This window comes from Hylobates moloch, unplaced genomic scaffold (assembly GCF_009828535.3).
Source record: "Hylobates moloch isolate HMO894 unplaced genomic scaffold, HMol_V3 SCAFFOLD_8, whole genome shotgun sequence".
NCBI classification, from domain to species: Eukaryota; Metazoa; Chordata; class Mammalia; order Primates; family Hylobatidae; genus Hylobates; species Hylobates moloch.
Window position 1 is genome coordinate 41659556 of NW_026652283.1, and position 17954 is coordinate 41677509.

Sequence of the window (17954 nt, forward strand, 5' to 3'; positions counted from 1 at the left end):
CAGCTACTCGGAGAGGCTGAGGCAGGAGAATGGCGTGAACCCGGGAGGCGGAGCTTGCAGTGAGCCGAGATTGCGCCACTGCTCTCCAGCCTGGGCGACAGAGCGAGACTCCGTCTCAAAAAAAAAAAAAAAAAAAAAAAAGGAATAGAAATTTTGATCTATTTCTCCCTCCTGCCAAACACTTCACTGACCCAAAGCACCAGGGTAGATGTATTCTAACAAACAGCACAGCTAGATCCACGAAACCCAAAACAAAGAAAGAAGAAAATACAGCATTGGTTTTCTTACCAAATAGTAGCTATTAGCTCAGATTTAAAGGTAAGAAGGATATGTAAATACATGCCCAGAATTAGTAAAAACTAATTCTGCATGGCCAGAACTTTAAAGCACTGAAAATTGGGCAGGTTGTTTTATTTATTTTACTTATCACAAGACTCCAGAAAGGTAACATTTTGCATTCATTGCTCATAGTTCTACTTCAAAATGCTTAGGTATTTTTTGGATTTAAATGGCTCTAAAAGGTTTTCAGAATTTGTATAAGATTGGTTCCATTTATGGAGAAAGAGTCTACAAAAATACATATAAAACATACACATACACACTTTGAAGTCAGAACCCCTAATACTGCTGTACTCTAGTGGAAACACTGTGATCTATCAAAATTACTGCTTCAGGGGTCAGCAAGGACAATCTAAATACTCAAAGGCAATATCCTGTCTGTGAGCTCTTGATCTGCCAATTCGACTAAAAAGTTCAAGTGTACTTTTTCTAAATGCAAGGTCTCCAAGAACAGATCTGAAAATACCAGTTTGAAAATAGGGATGAATACTTTGAGATTAAATGTTCTCTGTAATCACTGATTCTACAGGGAGCACTGAATGAACAAATAATAAGTTCTGTAGAGCCCACAAAGATGTTAAAAGCATTTTTATCTCACGTTTCCCTTTACTTACATGGGTGTCAAATAAGTACAGTACAGTGTAATGGTTAGGAGGAAAGACTCTGGCGCCAGGCTGCCTCAGCTCATTTCCTAGCTCTGCCACTTACTAGTTATTCGTAGTTGCAGAAGTCAGTTACTAACCTCTCTGGGCCTCAATCCCTCATCAGTAAAATGAAAATAATAATATCTATCTCATAGGGTTGTTGTGGGGATTAAATGAGTTACTACTAAAAAGCACTTAGTTTTTGCCTGGCACATTTTAAGGGCCACATTGAGGGTCACTACTACCTAATTGCTACCATTATCACCACTACTATCACAATAACTAAAGGAGAAAGGGAAATAATTTTAGTGTTACTGTTTAATACTTAGAAGCCTCTATGCTCTTAGTGACTGAGGTCATTTACCAAGCAAGGATATAAGCGATCTTCAGTGAAATAAAATCGGTAAACAGTAAAACAGCATATAAATAAAAAATAATGTAAATAAGAGCCATAAGGAAAGTATCAACTCTGCCTTTTTAACTCATTTAATTTGTGCCTGACAGCAGACTCACGTTCTCATACCTGAAAATTAATGGAATCATAAATCATAGAGTATTCTTTTCTGTGTATCTTGAACAAGACTTCCTTCTAATGTTATACAAGGTCATATGGTTATTATACACTGGTGTCTTCTGTGCAAATTAAGAAAACTAAAGCGGAGGCCAGACGCAGTGGTTCATGCCTATAATCCCAGCACTTTGAAAGGCCAAGGCAGGCGGATCACGATGTCAGGAGTTCGAGACCAGCCTGACCAACATGATGAAACCCCATCTCTACTAAAAATACACAAAAAATTAGCTGGGTGTGGTGGCGTGTGCCTATAATCCCAGCTATACTCAAGAGGCTGAGGCAGGAGAATCGCTTGAACCCAGGAGGCGGAGGTTGTAGTGAGCCAAGATCACGCCATTGCATTCCAGCCTGGGCAACAGAGCAAGACTCGATTCCGTCTCAAAAGAAAAAAAAAAAAAGAAAGAGGCCAGGCGCAGAGGCTCACATCTGTAATCCCAGCACTTTGGGAGGCTGAGGCGGGCGGATCACTTGAGCTCATGAGTTCAAGACCAGCCTGGGCAAATGGCTAAACTGCGGCTCTACAAAAAATGCAAAAATTAGCCAGGTGTGGTGACACGCACCTGTAGTTCCGCTACTAGGGTGGCTGAGGTGGGAGGATCCTTGTGCCTGGAAGGCGGAGGTTGCAGCGAGCCGAGATCACACCACTACACTCCAGCCTGGGCAATAGAGCCAGACTTTGTCAAGAAAGAAAAGAAAAGAAAAGAAAAGAAAAGAAAAGAAAAGAAAAGAAAAGAAAAGAAAAGAAAAGAAAAGGAAGGAAAGAAAGAAAACTAAAGGGAGGAAAAAGTTAATAATAACTGTTTACTCCTCTCTCTCTCTCTTTTTCCCACGCCCTTGGTTGGCTCTGCTGTAGCTTAGAATTCCAAAAGATCCCATTTTAAAGAGCTCACGTAGCAACAACTTGATTTGGCTAGTAGAGGATTTCTAAATCCTGTTAAGTATGTTACAGTAAAAAGGATTCTAAGTTTTTACACTGAGATTAATGTTAATCAGTGTCAAATGCATAGCTGCAAATGTACAATTACCCACACCTCCAACAAGGTCAAAATGTAAATATCTCTACCAGCACCTTCTATCAGAAACCCTAGAAGGCTAGATAAAATTTCTTCCTGTAATCTGCCTTTAGGTGTATCTTCTAGAGGCCCTTAAAATGGTGAGCTTAAACAAATGGAGACATAAATATAATTCAAACAGAAGGTAACCCAGAGCTAGCTCACCTTATTTACTAAAGGAAGTGGCCTATTGTACTGCTTATGATAGATAACACAAATGCCACCAAATATCAGGAAGAAGAAAAGAGTATTAATGGTTTAAAGAAAGCAGAGCTCTTACTCACAGTTAACAAAAACTGTAACTCATAAAAGTACTAAATCTTGGTTACTAAAATAAATTGTCATCTTTGGGTGATCTGTTAACTCTTTGCCTCTTATACATTCAGATGAAAAGAAATGGGTCATAAAGATGTGGGTGATATAGACTAGACATCTGATTTACATATAATATGGTTTTATGGGTATGTTTTATAGTTGTTAACTAAATCTAAAACTGAAAACTTCTGAGCACCAAACACGCAACTCAGAGGAAATGCTCCCTGGAGTATTTTGGATTTTCGATTTTCAGATTTGGGATGCTCAACTGGTAAACATAAATATTCCAAAATCAGAAAAAACTAGGAAACCAAAACACTTCTGGTCCCAAGCATTTTGCATAATGGATACTCAACCTGTATCACAGTATATTAAAGTACAATAAATGAAAGTATATGACTGTGACCTGCATTGCAACAATAGGGAAAGGAGAGACAGACTCTAAGTGAAACAAGATTGGCCAAGTGTTCATAATTATCAACTCTAGATGATGGATATATGGATAGTTCATTTCATTATTTGCCCTACTTTCTTTATATGTTGGGAAATTTCCATTACAAAAAGTTTATTTAAAAAAAGACGGCCGGGTGCGGTGGCTCACACCTGTAATTCCAGCACTCTGGGAGGCCGAGGCAGGCAGATCATGAGATCAGGAGTTCAAGACCAGCCTGATCAACGTGGTGAAACCCCGTCTCTACTAAAAATACAAAGATTAGCCAGGCGTGGTGGCACACGCCTGTAATCTCAGCTACTCAGGGGTTGAGGCAGAAGAATCGCTTGAACCCGGAGGGCAGAGGTTGCAGTGAGCTGAGATGGTGCCACTGCACTCCAGCCTGGGCGACAGAGTGAGACTCTGTCTCAAAAAAGACATGGATGTACTTCGCACTCATTATAATGGCTATTAGAAAAAGAAAAAAAAGAAACAGAAAATAGCAAATGTTGGCAAGGATGTAGAGAAACTGGAACCCCTGTGCATTGCTGAGGGGCATGTAAGATGGTGCAGCTATTGTGGAAAACAATATGGCAGTTTCGGGAAGGGCAAGGTGGCTCATGCCTGTAATCCCAACATTTTGGAAGACTGAGGCAGACCCAGGAGTTCAAGATCAACCTAGGCAACATAACGAGACCCCATCTCTAGAACTTAAAAACAACAACAACAAAAACTGAAAGAAAAACAATATGGCAGTTCCTTAAGAAATAAAACAGAATTAACATAAACTTAGCAATTCCACTTCAGGTATATACCCAAAAGAATTGAAAGCAGGGTGTTGAACAGATATTTACACATCCATGTTCACAGCAGCATTATTCACAATAGCCAAAAGGTGAAGTAATCCAAGTATCCATCCACAGATAAATGGACAAATAAAATGTGGTCTGTGCATACAAATGAGTATTATTCAGCCTTAAGAAAGGCAGGAAATTGGCTGGGCGGTGGGTCATGCCTATAATCCCAGCACTTTGGGAGGCTGAGGTGGATGGATCACCTGAGGTCAGGAGTTCAAGACCAGCCTGACCAATATGGTGAAACCCTATCTCTACTAAAAATATAAAAATTAGCCAGGCGTGGTAGCAGGCACCTGTAATCCCACCTACTCAGGAGGCTGAGACAGAAGAATTGCTTGAACCTAGGAGGCAGAGGTTGCAGTGAGCCGAGATCGCACCACTGCACTCCAGCCCGGGCAAGAGAGCGAGGCTCTGTCTCAAAAAAAAAAAAAAAAGAAAAGAAAAGAAAAGAAAAAAAGAAAGGCATGAAATTATGACACACCCTACAACATGGATAACCTTGAACATACTATGCTAAGTTAAATAAGCCAATCACAAAAGGACAAACACTGTACAATCTCATGTATATGAAGTACCTAGAGTAGTCAAATTCATAGAGACAAAGTAGAATATTAGTTACAAGGAGCTGGGGAGAGGGGAGAATAGGGATTTATTGTTTAACTGGTACACAGTTGCATTTTAAGAAGATAAAAACCTATTGGAGATGGAAGGTAGTAATGGTTGCAGAACAATGCAATTGTACTTAATGCCACTGAAATACTGAAATGGCTAAAATGGCCACCGAAATGGTTAATGGTCAATGTTATATCACAATCAAAAAAAAAAAAAGACTTGGATGATAGCTTTTAGGCACAATAAGAAACTAGTGAATAGCAGCAATGAAATAAAATTTTCAAAATTATTGAGAGCTGGTAATATTCTATTTCTTGTGATATTCTATTTCTTGAATTGAAATTCAGTTGAGTTGCGGTTACACAGGTATTTTAACTTTTTGATAATGTATTGAGCTGTACAGTTATTAATTATGTGTTTTTATGGGCATCTTTTATCAAATAAAATCATACTGCACAGTTAAGAAGCAAAAACACAACATTTTTCACATTTGTACCAAGCGTAAATATCCAAACAAACTTAGAAATCAATCAATTTTGTAAATATCACATTTGGTCCAGAGGTTTAGGTCACATCCATGCTCTAAATGCCACAATCAGGCTTATTATTTTATTACCAGCCTAAAAAACATTCACATGTGAGATTTGTAGCTGAATGCCTTACACTTCCCCTATTTTTCAGCTTCAATTACAGTTTCAGCATCATTCTACCTACAATCAGCCTGAATGCTGGGAAGAGCCAAGAGGATCTGTGTTATCTTTCAAAGACAGCATGCCACTCTGCTCCATTTCCCCTTCTCCCAGAGGATACTTGTGATCTGTGTACACGGAAATGATTTGGAATAAAATGCTTTTCTCTGCACAAACCATATTTTGACAATACTAAGGGACTACTGGCTTCTTTGTAAGGCCTGATGACTGAAATATTCTGAAAAATTCCGGGTTTAATCCACTTCATCAATTATCTAACATAATTGACTTATCTCTACAAACATTTACTAAGTGTCTATTATGTGTTAGGTATACTGCAACATGTTAGTTATGAAAAGAAGATTAAGAAAGTCCCATGGGCGGGCATCGTGGCTCACACCTATAATCCCAGCACTTTAGAAGGCTGAGTAGGAGGATCACTTGAGACCAGGAGTTCAAGACCGGCCTTGGCCAACACAGTGAGATTCCATCTCTACCAAAAATTTAAAAATTAGTCAGGTGTGGTGGCACGTGCCTCCCGGCTACTTGGGAGGCTGAGGCAGGAGGACTGCTTGGGCCCAGGAGTCCAAGGCTGTAGTGAGCTAAAAAGGTGCCCCTGTGCTCCAGCCTGGGCAACAGAGCAAGACCCTGTCTCTTAAAAAAAAAGAGTCCTAGTCCTCAAAGAGTCCAAGTTAGACACAAATAGCTGTAATTAAAGAAGATACATGATGTAAGAGTGTATAACCACTAAACATTTAATGTTCTAGGCATTAAATTGGGCATTACAGAAAAATACACCACTTTGTTGCACCTCTATTGATGGTTTATTTCCAGACTGAAAAAAAAAATTTATAAAAATGGTACAGCGCTGAAATAACCTGAACTCTCCAAATCAACAGAGCTGAAATGCCTGGAGGAACTAATGAAGGTAAAAGAAATCTACAACAGAGAAAAAAAAGAGAGATGAAAAAAACTATAAACAACAACAACAACAAAAGATATGGAAAAAACAAAAAACAAAAAAAGAAATCCACAACAGAGACCTAGAAGAAGAAAACCAGCAGAATCCAGAGCCATGGTTCTCAACTCAAGTGATTTTGTTCACTGGGAGACATCTGGCAATGTCCAGGCTGGGGTGCAGTGGTGTGATCTCAGCTCACGGCAACCTCCACCTCCCAGGTTCAAGCAATTCTCCTGCCTCAGCCTCCCAAGTAGCTGGGATTACAGGTGCCTGCCACCACGCCTGGCTAGTGCTTGTAGTAGAGACGGGGTTTTGCTATGTTGGCTAGGCTGGTCTCGAACTCCTGACCTCAGGTGATCCGCCAGCCTCCGTCTCCCAGAGTGCTGAGATTACAGGTATGAACCACTATACCCAGCCAGAAACATTTTTGATGGTCACAACTGCAGGGCTGGGGGTGCTACTAGCATTTAGAGGGTAGAGGCCAAGGATGCTGCTACACATCCAGTGATGCACTCTGGTCTAGCCATCAGCCCCGAACACAAAGAATTATCCGGCCCCAGGCCAGGCGCAATGGCTCACGCCTGTAATCCCAGCACTTTGGTAGGCTGAGGCAGGTGGATCACGAGGTCAGGAGATCGAGACCATCCTGGCTAACACGGTGAAACCCCATCTCTACTAAAAATACAAAAAATTAGCCGGGCGTGGTGGCAGGCACGTGTAATCCCAGCTAGTCGGGAGGCTGAGGCAGGAGAATTGCTTGAACCCAGGAGGCAGAGGTTGCAGTGAGCCGAGATCCTGCCACTGCACTTCAGCCTGGACAACAAGAGCAAAACTCCGTCTCAAAAAAAAAAAAAAAAAAAAAAGAAAAAGAAAAGAAGCTCAACATCATTGGTCTTTAGGGAAATGTAAATTAACGACAATGAGATACCAGTACATATGTATTAGAACTGCTGAAATTAAAAGAGAAAAAAAAAGCCTGGCAATACCAAATGCTGGAAATAATATAGAGATACAGAGGAACAAGAATTCTCATTCACTACTGGGAGAAATACAAAATGGCACAGTCATTTTAGAAAACAGTTTGGTAGTCTCCTATAAAGTTAAACCACAAAGTTACCAAACAGCCTAGCAATCCCACTCTTAAGTATTCACTCAAATGAAATGTTCACACTAAAACCTGTACATGAATGTTTACCACAGCTTTCTTTATAATCACCAAAAACTAGAAACCCAGATGTCCTTTAATAGGTGAATAGACACCAGGCACGGTAGCTCACGCCTGTAATCCCAGCACTTTAGGAGGCTGAGGTGGGCAGATCACCTGAGATCAGGAGTTCAAGACCAGCCTGACCAATATGGAGAAACCCTGTCTCTACTAAAAATACAAAATTAGCTGGGCGTGGTTGCACAGGCCTGTAATCTCAGCTATTCGGGAGGCTGAGGCAGGAGAATCATTTGAACCTGGGAGGCGGAGGTTGCAGTAAGCCAAGATCGCACCACTGCACTCCAGCCTGGGCAACAAGGGAGAAACTCCATCTCATAAAAAAAAAAGGTGACTAGACAAACTATGGTACATCCAAACAATGGAATACTACTCAGCAATAAAGAGCACTGGACGCATGCAACAACACGGAAGAATTTTAAACATATTTTGCTGGCCAGGTGCAGTGGCTCAAGCCTATAATTGGAGCCTGAGGCAGGTGGATTGCTTGAGCTCAGGAGTTCCAGACCAGCCTGGGCAATGTGGTGAAACCGTCTCTACAAAAAAATACAAAAATGAGCCAGGTGTGGTGGCATATGCCTATAGTCCCAGCTACTTGGGGGGCTGAGGTGGGAGGATTGCTTGAGCCTAGGAAGTTGAGGCTGCAGTGAGCCAAGATGGTGCCACTGCACCCCACCCTGGGCAACGGAGTGAGACCCTGTCTCCAATCAATCAATCAATCAATCAACCTTAAAAAAATGTATTTTGCTAAGTGAAAAAAGCCAAACCTCAAAGGCTACATATTGTATGATTCCATTTTAAGACATTCTGGAAAAGGCAAAACAACAGGGATGGAAAACAGGTAAGTTGTTGCCAGAGACTGGGGGAGATGGAGGGTTGACTACAACGGGGCACTGTGAGGGATTTTTTAGGGTGACAGAACTGTTCAGTATGGTACTGTGGGGTATATATCTGACTCTATGCATCTGTCAAAACCCATAGAACTAAACATCATAAAGAGTACACTTTACTATATGTATGCAAAAAATTTAAAAAAATGTTTTTTTGAGACAGAGTCTCGCTTTGTTGTCCAGGCTAGAGTGCAGTGGCACCATCATGACTCACTGCAGCCTTGACCTCCCTGGCTCAAGCCATCCTCCTGCTTGAGCCAGGAGAAATTGGGACTACAGGTGTGTGCTACCAGGCCTGACTAATTTTTTTTTTTTTTTTTTTTTTTGTAGAGATGGGCTCTCACCACTTACCCAAGCTGATCTCAAACTTCTAGCCTCAAGCAATCTTCCCTCCTTGGCATTCCAAAGTGCTTGGATTAGAGGTGTGAACCACTGCAGCTGGCCACTGTATGCAAATTTTTTAAAATAACCAGAATATCTGGGAACCCAGGATAGACTACAGACTGTAACAAACGAAATCTAACTGCATTACAAACGTCTGATATAACCTCAGGAAGGAAGACAAAAGGAGCTGATCTAAGTAACTTCATAAAACAATGTTACTACTTGATACTGTAAGGACAAAAACAAACAAACAAACTGTAGGCAAACATTGTACTCTAGTTCGTAAATTTCTCACAGGAGTAATCACTGAAACTACAGGTTACACAAATAAGTAAATATACTATAGGGAATGAGCGCTAAATTTCTTACTCTGAGAAAGAAGTCACAAATAAGCAAGCGGGGAAGACTAGAATGAATCTTGTGGTGCTAGATTAGTCAGAGATACCAGTACAAACCCATGCTTATTTTAATATACATACAGATAGAGAAATATAGATGTGTGTATATATAGATTAATATACATACATACATTTCCTAGCTCTTTCCACTGAAAGGGACTAGAAGCATCTTGTAGTACCAGACAGGAAGTATTAAACACACACACACACACACACACACACACACAGAGAGAGAGAGAGAAAGAGAGAGAGAGAAAAAGAGGAAGGAAGGAAGGAAGGAAGGAAGGAAGGGAGGGAGGGAGGGAGGGGAAGGAAAAGGAAGGAAAAGGAAGAAAGGAAGAAAACAAAAAGAAAGAAAGAAAAGAAAGACTGATGAATGCTAAAATCAGAGGGTGAAACTTTAAGGAGAAACAGGACATCTGCATAGCCTGAGAGTAGTTCCCCTAAAATATTTATTAATTACTGTAGTGCTTTTAACATATGTCTGCAAATTATTTGATAAGCTTTCATCCTGAAAATGAAGCTTAATTCTCCTTCTATTCAGTGTGGGCCAGACTTGGCAAATGATTTCCAACAAATATGACTAGGTACTGTCATTTAATGGAAATGGAAAAGAAAAATAACACGAAAAGGGAAAAATCGTGACTTTTTCAGTGGAGAAACGTGTATAACAATCTCAACCAAATGATCAGTTACCAACACCAGTAATAAGCCATGCTAATACTATGTTGATATCATACTTTGGTGTGATCCAATGAGAGGGTACTTCACTTCTGTGGTATACTTTCCCAAAATCCATAATGCCAAGTCTAATCATGAGAAACCAAAACCCAAATGGAGAGACATCTACAAAAGAGCTGATCCTTACCCTTCAAAAGTATCAAGGTCGTAAAAGACAAGGAAAGACTGAAAACTGTCAAAGATTGGAGGACACTAAGGATACATGATGACTAACTGCAGTACGGTATCCTAAATTGAATCCTGAAATGGAAAAGGGACATACGTGAAAAAACTGGTGAAACCCAAGACTACAATTTAGGTAATAGTATTGTACCTATATCAATTTCTTAGTTTTAATAAATGCACCATGATGATCTAAGATATTAATATTAGGACAAGGTAGATGAAGGGTATACAGGAACTCTTGGTACTATCTTTGAAACTCTTGTGTAAATCTACAACTATTTCAGGCCAGGTGCAGTGGCTCACACCTGTAATCCCAGCACTTTGGGAGGCCGAGACGGACGGATCACCTGAGGTTGGGAGTTCGAGACCAGCCTGACCAACATGGAGAAACCCGCTGTCTACTAAAAATACAAAATTAGCTGGACATGGTGGCATATGCCTGTAGTCCCAGCTACTCGGGAGGCAGGGGCAGGAGAATTGCTTGAACCCAGGAGGTGGAGGTTGCAGTGAGCCGAGATCACACCATTGCACTCCAGCCTGGGCAACGAGCAAAACTCTGTCTCAAAAAAATTAAAATTAAAATCTACAACTATTTCAAAATCAAAATTAAACCTGTAATCTCAGCTACTTGGAAGGTGAAGGACGACTGCTTGAGCCCAGGAGTTTGAAACCAGCCTGGGTAACACAGTGAGATCCTGTCTCAATCAATCAATCAATAAAAAATTATAAAAACAATAATATAGGACAGTTTCTTAACTTTAGTACAATTAATATTTGGGGCCAAATAATTCTGTTATGGGAAGTTGTCTTGTGCCTACTAGAATGTTAGCAATGTCTCTGGCTTCTATCCATTAGATGCCAGGAACCCACCTCCCCAGTTATTAGAACCAAAAATGTCTCCAGGGATTGCCAAATGTCCCCTAGGAGGCCAAATCGCCCCAAGTTGAGACTACTAATATAGCTATATACATTAACATATAAAGATATCCATAACATAGTGTTAAAAGAAAATAGAATAGCATCTAACCTCTGAGTCAATTTATGTAATAACATATACACACATGACACATGTGCTTAAATATATATACAAATGTCTGGAAGGATGTGAACCAAAATCGTTACTCCAGGATGCTAAGACTATGGTTATATTGTCTTTGTACTTTTCAGTATTATTGGATTTTTTTTAATAAGCATGTCTCATTTTTCTTTTTTTTTGAGATGGAGTTTCGCTCTTGTTGCCCAGGCTGGAGTGCAATAGTGCGATCTCAGCCCACTGCAACCTTGGCCTCCCGGGTTCAAGTGATTCTCCTGCCTTAGTCTCCTGAGTAGCTGGGATTACAGGCATGCACCACCATGCTTGACTAATTCTTTTGTATTTTTAGTGGAGATAGGGTTTCTCCATGTTGGTCAGGCTGGTCTCGAGCTCCTGACCTCAGGTGATCTGCCTGCCTCAGCCTCCCAAAGTGCTGGAATTACAGGCGTGAGCCACCATGCCCGGCCCCCGCATGTCTCATATTTCTGAACACAAAAATGCTTTGTTCTCATTTTTTTCATAGTCCTTCCAATTCAATAACCAAAATCCTGTTGGTTCTGTTTCCAAAATATCAAAATGGTTACCTATTCTCTCCAGCCAAAGCCCAACTCCAGCCTCTCACCCAGGCTAATGTAACAGAATCCTAAACTGTTTTTCCTTCTCTAACCCACTCTCCACCCAGTTACTTTGTAAAATAGATTTACAGGCCAGGTGCAGTGGCTCATGCCTGTAATTCCAGCCTTTTGGGAACCCGAGGTGGGCAGATCACGAGGTCAGGAGTTCGAGACCAGCCTGACCAACACGGGGAAACCCCGTCTCTACTACAAATACAAAAATTAGCCAGGCGTGGTGGCATGCGTCTGTAATCCCAGCTACTCAGGAGGCTAAGGCAGGAGACTTGCTTGAACCCGGGAGGTGGGGGTTGCAGTGAGCCGAGATTGCGCCACTGCACTCCAGCCTGGGTGACAGAGCGAGACACTGTCTCAAAAAAAAAAAAAAAAAAAAAAATAGATTTACTACCACTTCCCTCTTTAAAACCTCAAACCTCATGGCATGACTTTTGAGGGCTTCAAAAATTTGTTCCCAGGGTCTATATTTTCAGTTTTACCTCCTACCACTGTCCCTCAAGTACCCTCTATGCCAGATAGTTGCTGGTCATTCCTTGAAACATACCATGCATTTTCTTAACTTTGCCCCTACTGTTCTTTTGTCAGTAATATTATTCTTCCCACTTCTCTGCTTGATAAAATGTACACAGTGGTACAGAGGAAAAGAATGGGATGGAGGATGAATGAATAAATAAATAAGAGTTAGAGGGAAAAGTATAAAACAGCATGGAGATGAGGATTTAATAAAGTAATTTTTGGTAGGGATGAGACAATAACAGCACCCACGTCAAAAGGCTATGGTGAGGATATTAGATAATATTTGTCAAACTTTTAGAACAGTGCCTGACATATATATTATTCTTGCTATTATCTTCAGTAGTATAATTATTATGATCATTCCTGTAGCAAGGGCTTGAACTCTGACTGCCACAATGAGGGAGGTACAAGCAGAGCCCCAAAGGGATCAAGAGGCAAGCAGGGTCCTGGTCTGATTCAAGTCTCCAAGGAATCCAAAACTACAGAGAAAAACAAAACCAATTCCATTAAATCACAATGGAGCACATATATGAATTCCTATATACCCCAAGTAACTTTTACTCCTCAAATATATATATTTCTTTTTGAAGTGGAGCTGCTTCAACACCCTGCCTCAGGCACTGAAACATCAGGATAGCACTCATCCTCATGAATCTGAATCTGCAAGCCTCATCTGTGCTCTCCTATGGTTTCCTATTTGGCCAGTAGTCACTTCTCCTTCCTTATATAACACAGATTTGACTCCAAAGTTCTCCCTGTAGGTGCAAAAATGTGACCACATATGTACAACATACACAGCTTAATACTGTAGCCAAAGGAAAACTAAATTCACTTACAATGGAGGTGAACCAAGGGACCTAGAAACTCATTTATTTATATGTATATATATATATATGAATGATGAGTCGAAAATTTTGAGATTTCCTTTTTAGCCTCTTGTAAGTCTCAGTCCTTCTAAAAGACTGCCTTTGGCTGGGTGCAGTGGCTCACGCTTGTAATCACAGCACTTTGAGAGGCCGAGGTTGGCGAATCACCTGAAGTCAGGAGATGGAGACCATCCTGGCTAACACGGTGAAACCCCATCTCTACTAAAAATACAAAAAATTAGCCAGGCGTGGTGGCGGGTGCCTGTAGTCCCAGCTACTCAGGAGGCTGGGGAAGGAGAGTGGCTAGAACTTGGGAGGCTTAGGTTGCAGCGAGCCGAGATGGAGTCACTGCACTCCAGCCTGGGTGACAGAGCAAAAAGAACTACCCTTTGGGAGGCCAGTTGGGGAAACGGCTTCCAGACCAACTCCAAATCACCTGGTAAATGGATTTTGCCAAAAAAAAACAGATCACATTTATAAAAAAAAAAAAAAAAAAGAACAAAGAGCTCCACATCTATTAGATGATAAGATGACACATATTCTGCTTGCTTACTAGTCAGACTGCCAAAAATCATTTGTTTCTCCTCTTATAGGTTTAAACAAACACAAAAGGAACTGTGCTCCTATGTACGGCTACTGCTTCACCACAGGACTTGAAAAACGAGGCATTAGAGACACTTCCTCTCTATAAACCCAAACAGAACGCTTTGTTTCTTTTCTCTTAGCATATAGTTGGTAGTTTGTATTTCCAGGCCATCATTGTACATGTTTGGCAAGGGCCTTCAATTTTCTCAGTACAATGTTTCATCCAGTCACTGAAGGCCCGGCATTGTACCTTGAATTTACAAGCCAAGAAAAAGACTCAGACTGAAAAGAAGACCTTCGGTATCATCTTCCTGAAATATATCAGACTCTACAAATGAGTTAGAAGACCCAGATCCAATTCCCAGTGTCTTGCAGTGTGATCTCTAGACAGCTCTTTAATCTTTCTGTAGCTCCAGTTTTTCCATCCTGGAAAACAGGGATTGTATTACCTGTCCCTCCTTGAATTCAGACTCTTACTACTGAAAGAGAATATTTTTATTTCTATAATTTGTGAAACAACCAGCATTCAGAAGATTCAGAAAGCACAAATGTTGTTTCTCATTTCTGTCAGAATGGCCATGTAGAAATCCTCAGCAAAACCCAAGAGAAATCCCAAAGAAGGTAATCCCCTCAGAAAGTAGTTCTGACTTCCCAATCCACAACTACCTTGCATAAGAATCATGGAAGGGCATGTGTTCTCAGGACCTCTTGGGGCTGTGTCATAGGAAAAAAAAGAAAAAGAAAAAAGAACACTGGGAAGAAAGAGGACAGGCAGGACCTTCAGATGTTAGATGGCTACAGAAGCAAGTCACTGCATATCAGGCTACATGAAGAAATTATCACTACAGACACAATACCTTTAACAACCCCATTGTAGTTTTATCTCAAAGCTTAAAGTATTTATTCAATGTTTACAAAAACAAATACTTTCTCTGGATAGGAACTGCCCTGTAGGTGCTGTAGGGTTGACCTTGGGTAGGTGTTGCCTTAGATGACCCTACAGTTTAAAGCAGGACAAAGGGGTGACAAAAGCAGTATGAGGTATGAGACAATTTAACATCTAAGATAGCGTTGTACAATAGTTTTTGAGTTACTGGTACACTTCTGAATAGAAAATTTTCAGCAGCACACCAAAAGAAATTATTAAAATGCAAATATTGGTTTTAAAAAACTCAATTTGGAAACTTGAAAAAACTTTCTAGTGATCACACTTTCTATTTGGTCACTGGTGTGTTACAACAAAGAAGTTTACTGTTCTGTCTAGGCTCTCCACAAATCCAAGTTTACCCTTTGTTCCAATAAACACTATCTGTCTTTGATACGAACTTGATATTCGATTCTATTAATATCTCTCAGCTGCAGCAAATTTTATCCCCAGCATACATCAGGTGGCTTCCAGTCAGCTCAACACTCCACTTGACAGATATCACCATGAATTAACACTGCGATTTACAATATGAATCCTAAAATACATCTTCTTCCTGATCAAAATGTTGCACACTCCTAAGAAGGATGATTGGCATACAAGTTAAAAACTCCCGGCCGGGCGCGGTGGCTCATGCCTGTAATCTCAGCATTTTGGGAGGCCGAGGCTGGCGGATCACGAGGTCAAGAGATCGAGACCATCCTGGCTAACACAGTGAAACCCCGTCTCTATTAAAAATACAAAAAATTAGCCAGGCATGGTGGCACACGCTTATAGTCCCAGGTACTCGGGAGGCTGAGGCAGGAGAATCGCTTGAACATGGGAGGCAGAGGTTGCAGTGAGCCAAGATCATGAGCCTGGGTGACAGAGTGAGACTCCATCTTAAAACAAACAAACAGGCCGGGCGTGGTGGCTCACGCCTGTAATCCCAGCACTTTGGGAGGCCGAGGCGGGCGGATCACAAGGTCAGGAGATGGAGACCATCCTGGCTAACACGGTGAAACCCCGTCTCTACTAAAAAAAAATACAAAAAATTAGCCGGGCGAGGTGGCGGGCGCCTGTAGTCCCAGCTAGGCGGGAGGCTGAGGCAGGAGAATGGCGTGAACCCGGGAGGCGGAGCTTGCAGTGAGCCGAGATTGCGCCACTGCACTCCAGCCTGGGAGACACAGCGAGACTCCGTCTCAAAAAAAACAAAAACAAAAACAAACAAACAAACAAACAAACAAACAAAAAACTCCCTACTGATTGAACCCCACAGCCCCTGGTCATCTTAAAGGAAATGGCTTTGTGTAGCAGATATGCCACTGAGCATGTAAAGCAGAAAATTTCATGTTCAGACTCCAGGTCTGCTACTTATTCTAAGACCTTAGGCCTGTTTTCTTAACTGTGAAGTGATAATATCCATTTTATGAGGCTACTGTGAGGATTTTTAAAATATATATATATCACCAGCACAGTGTTCCATGCCTATAGTACCAGCTACTTGAGACAGGAGGACTGCTTGAACTCAGGAGTTCAAAGTTATAGCAGTGCCAGGCGCAGTGTCTCACGCCTGTAATCCCAGCACTTTGGGAGGCCAAGGCAGGCGGATCACCTGAGGTCAGGAGTTCCAGACCAGCCTGGCCAACATGGTGAATCCCCATCTCTACTAAAAATACAAAATTAGCTGGGTGCAGTGGTACATGCCTGTAGTCCCAGCTACTAGGGAGGCTGAGGCAGGAGAATCACTTAACCTGGGAAGTGGAGGTTGCAGTGAGCCAGGATGGTGTCATTGCACTCCAGCCTGGGCCACAATAGCGAAACTCCATCTCAAAAAAAAAAAGGCTGGGCGTGGTGACTCACGCCTGTAATCCCAGCACTTTGGGAGGTCGAGGTGGGGGGATCACGAGGTCAAGAGGTTGAGACCATCATGGCCAACATGGTGAAACCCCATCTCTACTAAAAATACAAAAATTAGCTGGGCCTGGTGGCGCGTGCCTGTAGTCCCAGCTGCTCGGGAGGCTGAGGCAGGACAATCACTGGAATCCTGGAGGCGGAGGTTGCAGTGAGCTAAGACAGTGCCACTGTACTCCAGCCTGGTGACAGAGCAATACTCCATCTCAAAAAACAACAACAACAACAACAAAAAGTTATAGCAGTGAGCTATGATCACACCACCGCATTCCAGCCGGGGCAATAGAGCAAGACCTCGAATCAAAAAAAAGAAGAAAAAGAAGAAACTGTAAACATTTGGTAAACAGTGCTTTGCACATCTGAGTTGTTGATATTTATTATTGCTTTGCCTGTGGAGTTACTTGAAATTGAAAATGTTATTTCAAGTAGGTGGTGATTCAACATCAACAATATCATTTTGTTTACATGTTTACCAAATACTTCTGAGTCAACCTCAAGTCACTGAAAAGCAGCATTTCCTTTCACTGGTTAAAAACACAAGTTGGGCCAGGCGCGGTGGCTCATGCCTGTAATCCCAGCACTTTGGCAGGCGAAGGCGGGCGGATCACGAGGTCAAGAGTTTGAGACCAGCCTGGCCATCATGGTGAAACCCTATCTCTAAGAATACAAAAATTAGCCGAGCATGGTGGCGGGCGTCTGTAATTCCAGCTACTCGGGAGGCTGAGGCAGAATTGCTTGAACCTGGGAGGCAGAGGGTGCAGTGAGCAGAGATTGCGCCACTGCACTCCAGCCTGGGCGACAGAGCAAGACTCCGTTTCGAAAAAAAAAGAAAAGAAAAAAGATAGAAACATTTCTATGGTACACAGCTATGAGTAACGAGACATAATAGCTACTATAGAGCTATATCCAACCCTCACTGCCAGAACCAGGTAACCTACTTAAAAATAGATGTAAGGCCGGGTGCAGTGCCTCACGCCTGTAATCCTAGCACTTTGGGAGGCTGGAGCGGGTGGATCACCTGAGGTCAGGAGTTCGAGACCAGTCTGGCCAACATGGCCAAACTCCGTCTCTACTAAAAATACAAAACTTAGCTGGGTGTGGGACAGGTGCCTGTAATCCCAGCTACTTGGGAGGCTGAGGCAGGAGAATCCTTGAACCCAGGAGGCAGAGGTTGCAGTGAGCCAAGATCGCGCCACTGCACTCCAGCCTGGGCGACAAGAGCGAAACTCTGTCTCCA

General features: G+C 41.9%; 1 protein-coding gene across 2 annotated transcripts in view; it reads right to left on the reverse strand.

Moving 5' to 3' along the window:
* The window catches only part of TRIT1 (tRNA isopentenyltransferase 1), a 37702-nt gene that overhangs the window by 17483 nt on the left and 2265 nt on the right, over positions 1 to 17954 (reverse strand). The gene's annotated exons all lie outside the window — the stretch shown is intronic.